The sequence below is a fragment of the Dermacentor albipictus genome, chromosome 5 (assembly GCF_038994185.2).
Source record: "Dermacentor albipictus isolate Rhodes 1998 colony chromosome 5, USDA_Dalb.pri_finalv2, whole genome shotgun sequence".
Classification (NCBI taxonomy): Eukaryota; Metazoa; Arthropoda; class Arachnida; order Ixodida; family Ixodidae; genus Dermacentor; species Dermacentor albipictus.
Window position 1 is genome coordinate 59,438,223 of NC_091825.1, and position 9,129 is coordinate 59,447,351.

A 9,129-nucleotide genomic window follows, 5' to 3' on the forward strand; every position below is an offset into this window, starting at 1 on the left:
AATACCTGTGGCATACTAACACACATTTTGTTGCTGAAGGTCCATTACAGAGATACTAAAGAGAAACAGTAAATCATTTTAGACTGATAAAACAATCTTTCAGAACTGTATTCATGAACATTGTGGCAATAAGCGGATTAATACATGAGAAAATGAAGATATAACTTTCATTTTTCAAGTTTTATGCAGTGCCCGCACATCAGTGTGGAGTCATACTTCAACTAAGTATATTCTTTGACACCTTTACAACAGAATTCATCAATATTGGCCAGTAGAACATTAGCTAGACCCGACCAGACACCGTCAAATTCCATATCACAGCGAGCTGGTGCAGGAACTATAAGGTGGTGGTGGCGACACCAGTTTTCATTTTTGCAAGTTATCTGGCTTATCAAGCCAATTCTCATGGTGGGAGTTGTTTTTTCAGTGCGGTAGAAGAATGATTTAATAAAGCTCAAATAAATTTTCTCTTTCGTGTCCCTTTAAAGCAAGCACTGTGCTACATGGCTTGGGCAACCTGCCAGCCACAGAACCCACGAGTGCTTTCGTTAGGCAAAATAATTTTTACAGAAACTTTCTTGAGGATGTGCATCTAAAAATTTTTTTGCCTAGCAATAGTTTTGTCTTGTAAAAATTGAGTAAATCCAATGCTTTCACCAGCGGCTTTGTGTGGTAAAAATCAAGAAAGCAGTGCTCAATAAATGTCAAAATCCTGTGGGCCTTTTTCGAGTAGATAACGTGGAAGACCCAGAACGAAGCGAAAAGGCAGGCCAGGCCTGCCAGCAGTGACGCTGTCACAAACAATTGCTGCGCATCCATGTGTAGCGCCTCCCTTCAACCTCTACTTTTGTAAAAGGAGCCTTAAGGAGGCCCCCCGCGAACTGAAAGCCCGAGTTGTTAGCATCCAGGCGCAGCCTCTTCAGCAGGCCCTTTTCAACATATACACCGTCGCCGATGTCTACCTGTGAAACAACAGAACAAGCACAGATTAATTTTCTACAGTTTTGATCAAGGAAAGGTTAGGAAATAAGGTAAGGTTTGCAAAAACGGAAGTAGCTGCTTCTTGTTGATACGGTTTAAAGAACAAAGTACTATTACGTATACCATACATGCATTGTGCTGAGCTGTGTACTTTCACCTAAGACTAGAAAGTATTGGGAACTTCAATGCGAAAGAAAGACATTCATCTGCCTAGCTCTAAGCAAATGCGTTCCACCCCTTGGCACAAAATGAAATCTGGTGCTGTTCTAGCGATTAGCACACATGGAAAGCTTCAAGCCTGATTTAGTATTAGTCCAAGGGTCAAGCTGTGCTCGATTATAGTCAGATACAACTTTAGAAAAACAGGGGTGTTTACTCCTCCGAGGCAGATGCACACGAGCATCCACTAATGGGTGCGCACTCTGGACTGACGTCATGCGCCGGACGGCCGGTGGCCCGCCGTCGGAGAAGATGGCCGCCCGGGCTTCGAACTGGGCCAAGTCGCGTCAGCTGTGCGTGTCAATGCCTCGTCACAGTGAATTCCCAAACTGTTTGTCATTGTCTATCATGCCGGAAATATTACTGCGAGCTTACAATGCGGCATCTGTGCTGCGTGCGTTTATTCTAAGCCGTGATCCGGCGAAGAAACATTGCAGCGAGCATCGCTGATGCTGCGCTACGCTTTGCCTGAAAACAGGATGCCTCGGTGACTGCTGCAAACACACATCCTGCCTGTTTGTTTCATGTCTTTTTTATTTCGCTCCTGAGTGAAGGTAGGACAAGAAAAGTTTGCCAAAGTCTGGTGCCTGCTGTCAGCGGCGGGTGAGTTCGTGTACCGTGTCGCTGCATTTTTCGTCGGAGGGGGTAAAGTGATGGAGCAAAACCATTCTGAGGAGAAATTAGAAAAGTGTGCGCGCGTGAAACAAACCTACGAGCGTCTCAACAGAAAATATTTGACAAAGAAGCCTCCAATGCAAAGATTTGTCGCCGTCAACTTTGCGTGAGTGATCGTTGTCAACAGTGAGATAGCCGAGCGTCTAACGGCGGTGTTCGAGCGTTGTGTATAGCACTGTCAATTGATTTCTTTCCACCAGTGCTCACCGCGCACGCAAGCTGTAGAATGCGTGCTGTGGTCCAGTCACGCATAAGTTGTGTTGCCAGCGTTCCTGCTTCCATGCGTGTTTGCACTTACTCATATTTGTCCTTTTATTTTATATTAGCATTTGTTTTTGATGGTTTTCTTTCAGCAAAGTCCTTACACATTTTCATTAGCCAATCTCATTCAAAGCACTAACTCCTGTACACTGCAGGACTGGCCTCTTCCATCTCATTAAAACCTTTCTCACTGGTCTACCTCGTCTTCCAATCTGCCTACTTGCTGCGTTTTCTGTCCTTGTTGTGTTGTTGCTGCAATGTGATTAACCAACTTGCTCAAAACAAATTTTGATCGCCTATCAATACAGAAAGGTTGAGAGATACATTTTCTTAAAAGCGTCATGTGGGTTGCACAGTAACTTTGCCTCTTACCTCTGTTCATGTTTATGCGTCAGTGCATGTGGCAGCTAGCCAGAAGTGCACATGCAAGGCTGCATATTGTGAAACACCTTGCTATGTTGTTGCATTTTTCATGCATTCAGTCTTAGTAAAAAAACGGTTTCGCTGCCTATCCCATATGATGGCGAAAATTTTCAGCACGAATAACAATGTGCAGTGGGGTGTGATTTCTGTCTGACACTTTCGCCGTTGCAAAGACATTCTTCTGTGAATGGAGCCCAGCAAAGCAGTGCACTGAGAGCTTTTGCAACTTTCACCATTTATTACTTCACAAATGACATTGTCTGAACCTGGCCGTTGATCGACATGCCGATGGCTTGTAAATTAAATAATTGCCTCAATAAAACACATTCAACTTCACTCAGCATTTTTTAGCACAATGCTAGCAGAGCTATTCAGGGTGAATAATTGTGCTTACATTGGTGTTACTTGCCCGGTCAGATAAACAAATACAACAATGGCTGCGGTATGACTGTGATTTGACGTGCAGGCTGCTAAAGGTGCCTTTGAAGCGTGCCCTGATGACTGTTATTTCATCACAGGGCCCGTCATGCTCATAGGTGGCTGCCCAATAGAGTATTTTGGGCCTATCTAACATTGGCATTATTCATCTCAACGGGCTGGAAAAAACAGTAGGGGCAGCACAACTGCACGCAAAGCACAATGTGCTTTGGCGTGCAAGCTGCTAAGAGTGGCTGTCAATTTTATTCACGTTGACTACTGCTTTTTCGCGTGAAGCTGGACAGTGGCTGCCCGAATGAGCATTTCGGGCCCCACATAGTTATTCAGAGTTAATAACTGCATTTGCATTCAAATTTTCCGGCATTTCAGCACGTTTCCATGCCAACGCTTATATTGAGCATCATCTGTGCAGGACGTTGCTTTTTCAGAATTGGGCTTCCATTAGAAGGAATATGTCATCAAGTGAACTGCTTATTTATTTGAGAGGTCACGGGAGAATGCTTGGCTGCTGTGCTTGACACACAGTACACCGCTTCAGTGATGGGAGATCCATTGTTGCGTTTGCCGAGGTATGTGTGGCTGGCAGGAGGTCTGGACCTCGCTTCACGCAGAGTCAGAGACGAGGAGAGTTTTCTCTGCGAATAATTCTTTATACAATGTTTACATGTTGTCGTCGTTATCAGGACAGAGACCAACAGAGCAGCTGCAAGCTGCTTAAATAACACCCCTCAGCCCAAAGATCTTCCAGACAATCCCCAAAGACGAAACAAGGTCGTGAGAGAGAGGGTCCGGGCAGCCTCCGGTGTCCTAACGCCGCTCTCGGTGGCCGGCGCTTCCTTGAACCGTGCTGCGGCGTCAGGACGATTTGGCGGTCGGTCAGAATGGTGCGCCGGGCAAGTTTTATGGCCCGCATAAGACAAAGGGAACCAACTGCAAGGCACTGGGTCGAAACACAGCCCTCCTTTGGAAACTGTCCCAAACACAGCGGGAGTCGTTTGTGGTGCGGGCGCCGCCGGACAAACGAGGGGGGGGGGGTGCGTTGCTGCCGGGACGGGGAGGGGCCGAATAGCAGTCCGTGATCCGGTGGCTGCTTCCGTCGTGGACGCCGTGCAGCCGCGAGGAAACTCGAGCCGTGCACGTAGTCGTGTCCGAAGCAGGCAGGCACCATGCGGGGATCAATGCTGCCTCCACAGTCGACAAACCATAGCACTGGCCTTTCGTCAAGCAAATCCCAGGGCACAAACATAACACAATATATGCTTCGAGAACTCGTTAGTGATCTTCTCGATCGCCGGTATCTCGTTGTGGTGAAAGAAATCGTGCACACGAGCTGAGCGCACACGTGTCCTACTTCGTGCTGCTGCTTCTTTTCTCCACATTTTGTGGGCGTTTTCGCGAGGGCGTCGATAGTTTGCCACCCGAAATATGCGAAGCTTTGACCTCCCTCCTCACCTTTAACACGGTGCTTTCGCTGACACTGAGCATCTTGGGTTTGTAATGGTTGCGATAAATGCATTGTTTTATATAAGTACTTGTTCAGTAGCAACTGATTCATTTGAAGCTCGGAACAAGAGTAGTAAATGTGCCGTGTACATGTAAACAAGCACAAATGCCATGCAGAGTTGCTCTTTCTACTTTTGCCGCTTGCAATGAAGCTAAAGAGCAGACGACGGGCAGCGTTGTGGAAGGCACGGGGTTATTTTTCTGTCGCAATCTGGCATGTGCTGTAGCACATGAGAGCTCTACTAAACCAGTCATCAAAGTCTTTATTTATACTGAGAATTGTGCGTTTCCTAAGCACGATTTTTTGAGCGGGATTATTTTAGTCGCGGAGGCAATCGGACGTCGCGCTTCATTCATCTGGGCGGGGCCTCCCCTTTTTTCTCAATTTGTATCCGACTATAGTAACGCACAAGTGCTCGAGAACTATTGAACAAGACGCAATTGTTTTCGATTTACTGACTGCACTTGGGTGTAAAGCTTTTGTCTGAGAAATGAATAAACCACATACACAAGCAGCATTTTCTTAGTTAGCACAGTCTTTAATAGGTACTGATACCTTCAATTTAGAAAGCCCTGTATATTGGGCCTCATCAAACTAATTTCATAAAAGGTTTGGCAAGGTAGAAGCATAGAATTTTAGAGTCATTAGAAGACAGGTGAAATGAGTTATTTATTGCAATTATTACTCAAATTTAAAATTTAGACCACTCATCCCAATGAGAAATTGATGCAAGCAGTTTGTACATGCCACATAAGCATTTAGATATCAAAAATACGGATTAGAGAAAACCTTTTCTTGGAGGTTCATTATTGCAAGCAGTCATGCCCTCGAGGAGAAATAACTTCTTTTTCTGTAGGCAGAAATGAGGCTCGAGTATTTTATTGACTCATATATATGCCCATGCATATATGTTATCTCTGTTGTAAACCTTTTTTTCATGTATATGCAAGGTGTGTGTGTGTAACATCTCATTGTGCACAAAATCAAATCCATATGAACCCGACAAGAAGCTAAACAAACAAGAGAGCAATCCCAGTGACAAGCCATGTTAAACCAACGAGGTAGCCATCCCAGTAACAAACCGTATCAAAAATTTTACTGACATGAATTCTGACCTTTGAAACATAACATGTGTATATGAATACTATCTACATTAGAGCAATGGGCAACTTTAAGCAATGGCTACGTTAACATCAGAACGATGTGGATGAGAAAAGAGTGGCATCAAATGCTTTGGCAGAGCATGCCGCAATGACTAAACACAATAGTGACTGGATAGTGTCTAGCATAATCGGCCAGGAAAGAAATTGGAAGCCATGCCTGTACCCGGATTCCCTGGAGATGCAATCAACAGGACACACGTTTATCTGAAACCAAGGAGCCCACGCCCATCTTATGCTAAAACTTACTTAATTAAATATGCACTTCCACTTTTTTTAGCCTTATTGTGAACAAGGCTTCCATATGGAAGCCAAAATGTATTGCTTTTAATGTTGTATTTGGTTGGTCTATGTCTGTCTTTGTCATGTTTCATACCGACCACACAGGCTTCTCTGAAACTCTTGATGATACAACTTTTGTGCGAAAGCATTGCTTAAGGCACTTTTGCATAAACTATGTCTTTAGGTGGTACAACGCATTTTTCTACACTCTAGAGCACATTATTCAAGGCGCGAAACCTGAATTCATGGTTCTTAAAAAGGCATTTTGGCTAGATTAATATAGTCTATATGGAGTATATAAGGCATAATTACTCAAGCGCCCAATTATATTTAACTCAGAGGAGGCTACTTTAGGTAAATTCATTAAACTGAGGGCACTCCACCAAAACATAAAATTCGTGATCAGCCACTAGAAATCCTGAAAATGGCAATACAGTAAAATGATTGCATATAACACAAATGTATCCTACAACTCGAAAGGCAGCGCCAGTTTTGTACGCACCTTTGAGAAAGCACGCAGATCACGTGCTTTATTGTCGTGCTGTCCAGCTTCCAGCAGTGCAGCAGGTTCCTGCTCGATGTAGGGATGCCTCCAGAATCCGCATAGCCTTCAAAAGTAAGAAATGTTTAATTTATTGTGCTGTGAACCTGGGAATTTGTGATTGACCAGTGCCATGTGGAATTGCAAAGAGAGCCTCACACAGCCAGCTGCATGAATTTGCGCCTGGTTGCACAAATGTCTCTTTGTTATATCTAAGGAGGTTACACTGATATTTTGTAACAAGAGAAGTTTCAGGGAGGAACGAAATCAGCAACAACAGGCTACCAGGACAATCAAAAACAAAACTCATATAAGCAGTAAAACGTGGCGCATTGGATTAAACAAAAATATTGAGCACATGAAAAGCATTCTGAAAGCTAGATCACGATTTTGTAGCGATGCTATTCCTTTTCGTTATTCGTAAGTGGTCTGACCGCCGCCCCGGCCCGTGCTACATACTGGAACAGCCGGCCGTTTGCGGTGGGCGACAAGAGTGGTATAGAATCGAGGGGTAAGTATCGCTACAAAATCGCAGTCCTTACTTTATTACGCACTGCCGTATAACCTACGATTGCAAGAGCTGGCATACCGTTCGTAAGAATTGGTTGGTCTATGTCTTTCTTAAAGGCCGGTGTCTGAAATGTCTCGATTAAAAATAAACTTCGTTACTGTAATATCGGCCTATGTCGGGTTTGCAACATAGAAGACAAATACGCGAAGACACTCAAGAACATAAACAATACACAGGTTCTCGCGACGTGGTCCTCCAAACCAAACTGTATACATACAAAAATCTTCATACAAGCTTCTATCCGGTTAAGCGTCAAACATAGGAATCGTGTGCCAACGCGCGAAGCCCATGATACATCGACGGATACATTACACATGTACTGTACTTGCGGGAATGCATATATAACGAATAACTTCTTGCCAGAAAACTACCGAACGAACAGCAACTTTCAGTGTTTTCATAATTGTGTGCCCATTCAGGCATAGCAATCAAGGCGGGTAGCATATATTTTACAGCAGAATGCAAGTACGCTTACTGTAACATCAGAAGAAGCCTTCGTGAAATTGCTAGCTAAATGTGCACAGCAAGACGGCCAACCTACGATCAGAAAGCGCTTTGCTCTAGCTAGTTACACAACGTTCATTACGTAAATCATAAGTTCAAGAATGCGCGCAAGGGCCAAACTTGCTTACCTTTCAAAAAGACTTGGCCAACGCTCCTTCGTCTCAAAGGTACCGAGGCACCGACGTCTTCCTGGCGCAAGCACTGTAGAACTTCCGATGAACTCCAGCTCCACAAAAGCACAACCTTCAACAGCCTTCCATACACTACGATTCGAAGCTCCATACCAGACTTTTCACGGGAGCGCGGGCAAGCAGCTCGGCAGAATAAAGGCACCTCGGACGGGCGCTGTAGTAAGACACTCACTGTCGACACTGGTAGATTGCACGAAACACACGGCGAACTAACGGCGTTACACGAGTCCGGAGGGTTTGCGATGGTTACTGCACATGACAAGGAGCACATTTTGTCTAGGCTCTTCTAAAATATAACTCAAATACCGCACTTTACGACAACTATAGTGCCTAGAATATACTGGCTAGTGTGCCGTCCGCGGCCTCCCGGGTGGCACCAAATGCAATGAATGCCGGCGGCTGCCGCTAGGGGCGCTGCAGTGCAGGTGGGTGCCGCGGCACAATCCGGTCTTCGTAGCCCGCCGTGTTTCCGCAGCATCGGCAAGCGGGCTGCTGCGCTTTTTGTTTTTATTAAGCTGTAGCAGCAGCACAGTTCAAATGTGGGCAGCTGATTTATAAATCAGGGTTTGTTTTGATTACAACAGGCTTCTCTAGCGCTTGTCGCTTGCATGAAAAGCGTGTGCTCAGCTGGGCTTCGAGGTGGGAACCTGATGTGTTTCTATGCTGGAAAACGTAATTTTTAAGGCAAATGCATTGATATCCATTTTCCAAGGCCATGTTGCGAGGTACAGAACATATCACACGATCCAAGGAAGGCCAGAAACGAACCAAAGCACGTCCAGCCGTATATAAGAGATGCTAAATGATTCGCAAATTTAATTATTGATAATTGTGATGGGATTAAGAGGGATTAGGCTGAATTAGAGGGATCAAGCTGTATTAATTAAGGAGGATTAGGGTGGATGAAGGAGGATTAGGGTGGATGAAGGAGGATTAGGGTGAGAGTAGGCTTTACAAAGCGATCGCCTTCGTACGTGTCTCTTCGGCGATAGCTAAGGACACTTGTTTTTTTATTCTAGCGATGATGGCAGCGTAATTTTTAAGGGTAAGTTTTAGGTAACATTTTTCATTCTAATAAAGTAAAGGAATTCTAAGGTTACGTTACTGTTCTATTGATGTTATAATAATGCATAACCATTCAAAACCGCTGTAACCGATCATCTTTTGAAATGACTTGAATTTGTCTGTTCTTTCTTTTTATTTTATTTGCTGCTATTTCTGCCTATTATTGTTGTCCTCATAGGTTTGAATGTTTTTTGATTGTTTGTAAACCATGTACCCATCTCCTCATAATTCCCGTTGGACCCTGAGGATAGGATAACAAGCAAAAAAAAAAATGCCTGTAAAATGGACTGCACGTGGTGTTCTGTGTACTATAC

General features: G+C 44.4%; 1 long non-coding RNA gene across 1 annotated transcript; it reads right to left on the reverse strand.

The window, feature by feature from the left end:
- On the reverse strand, positions 1–7,809 carry LOC139060436 (uncharacterized). The gene is made up of 3 exons (XR_011514810.1): positions 7,688–7,809; positions 6,446–6,551; positions 1–962 (listed from the first exon to the last, which is right to left on the reverse strand). It is a non-coding gene; the product is annotated as an uncharacterized lncRNA (long non-coding RNA).
- Positions 7,810–9,129: the final 1,320 nt, after the last annotated feature.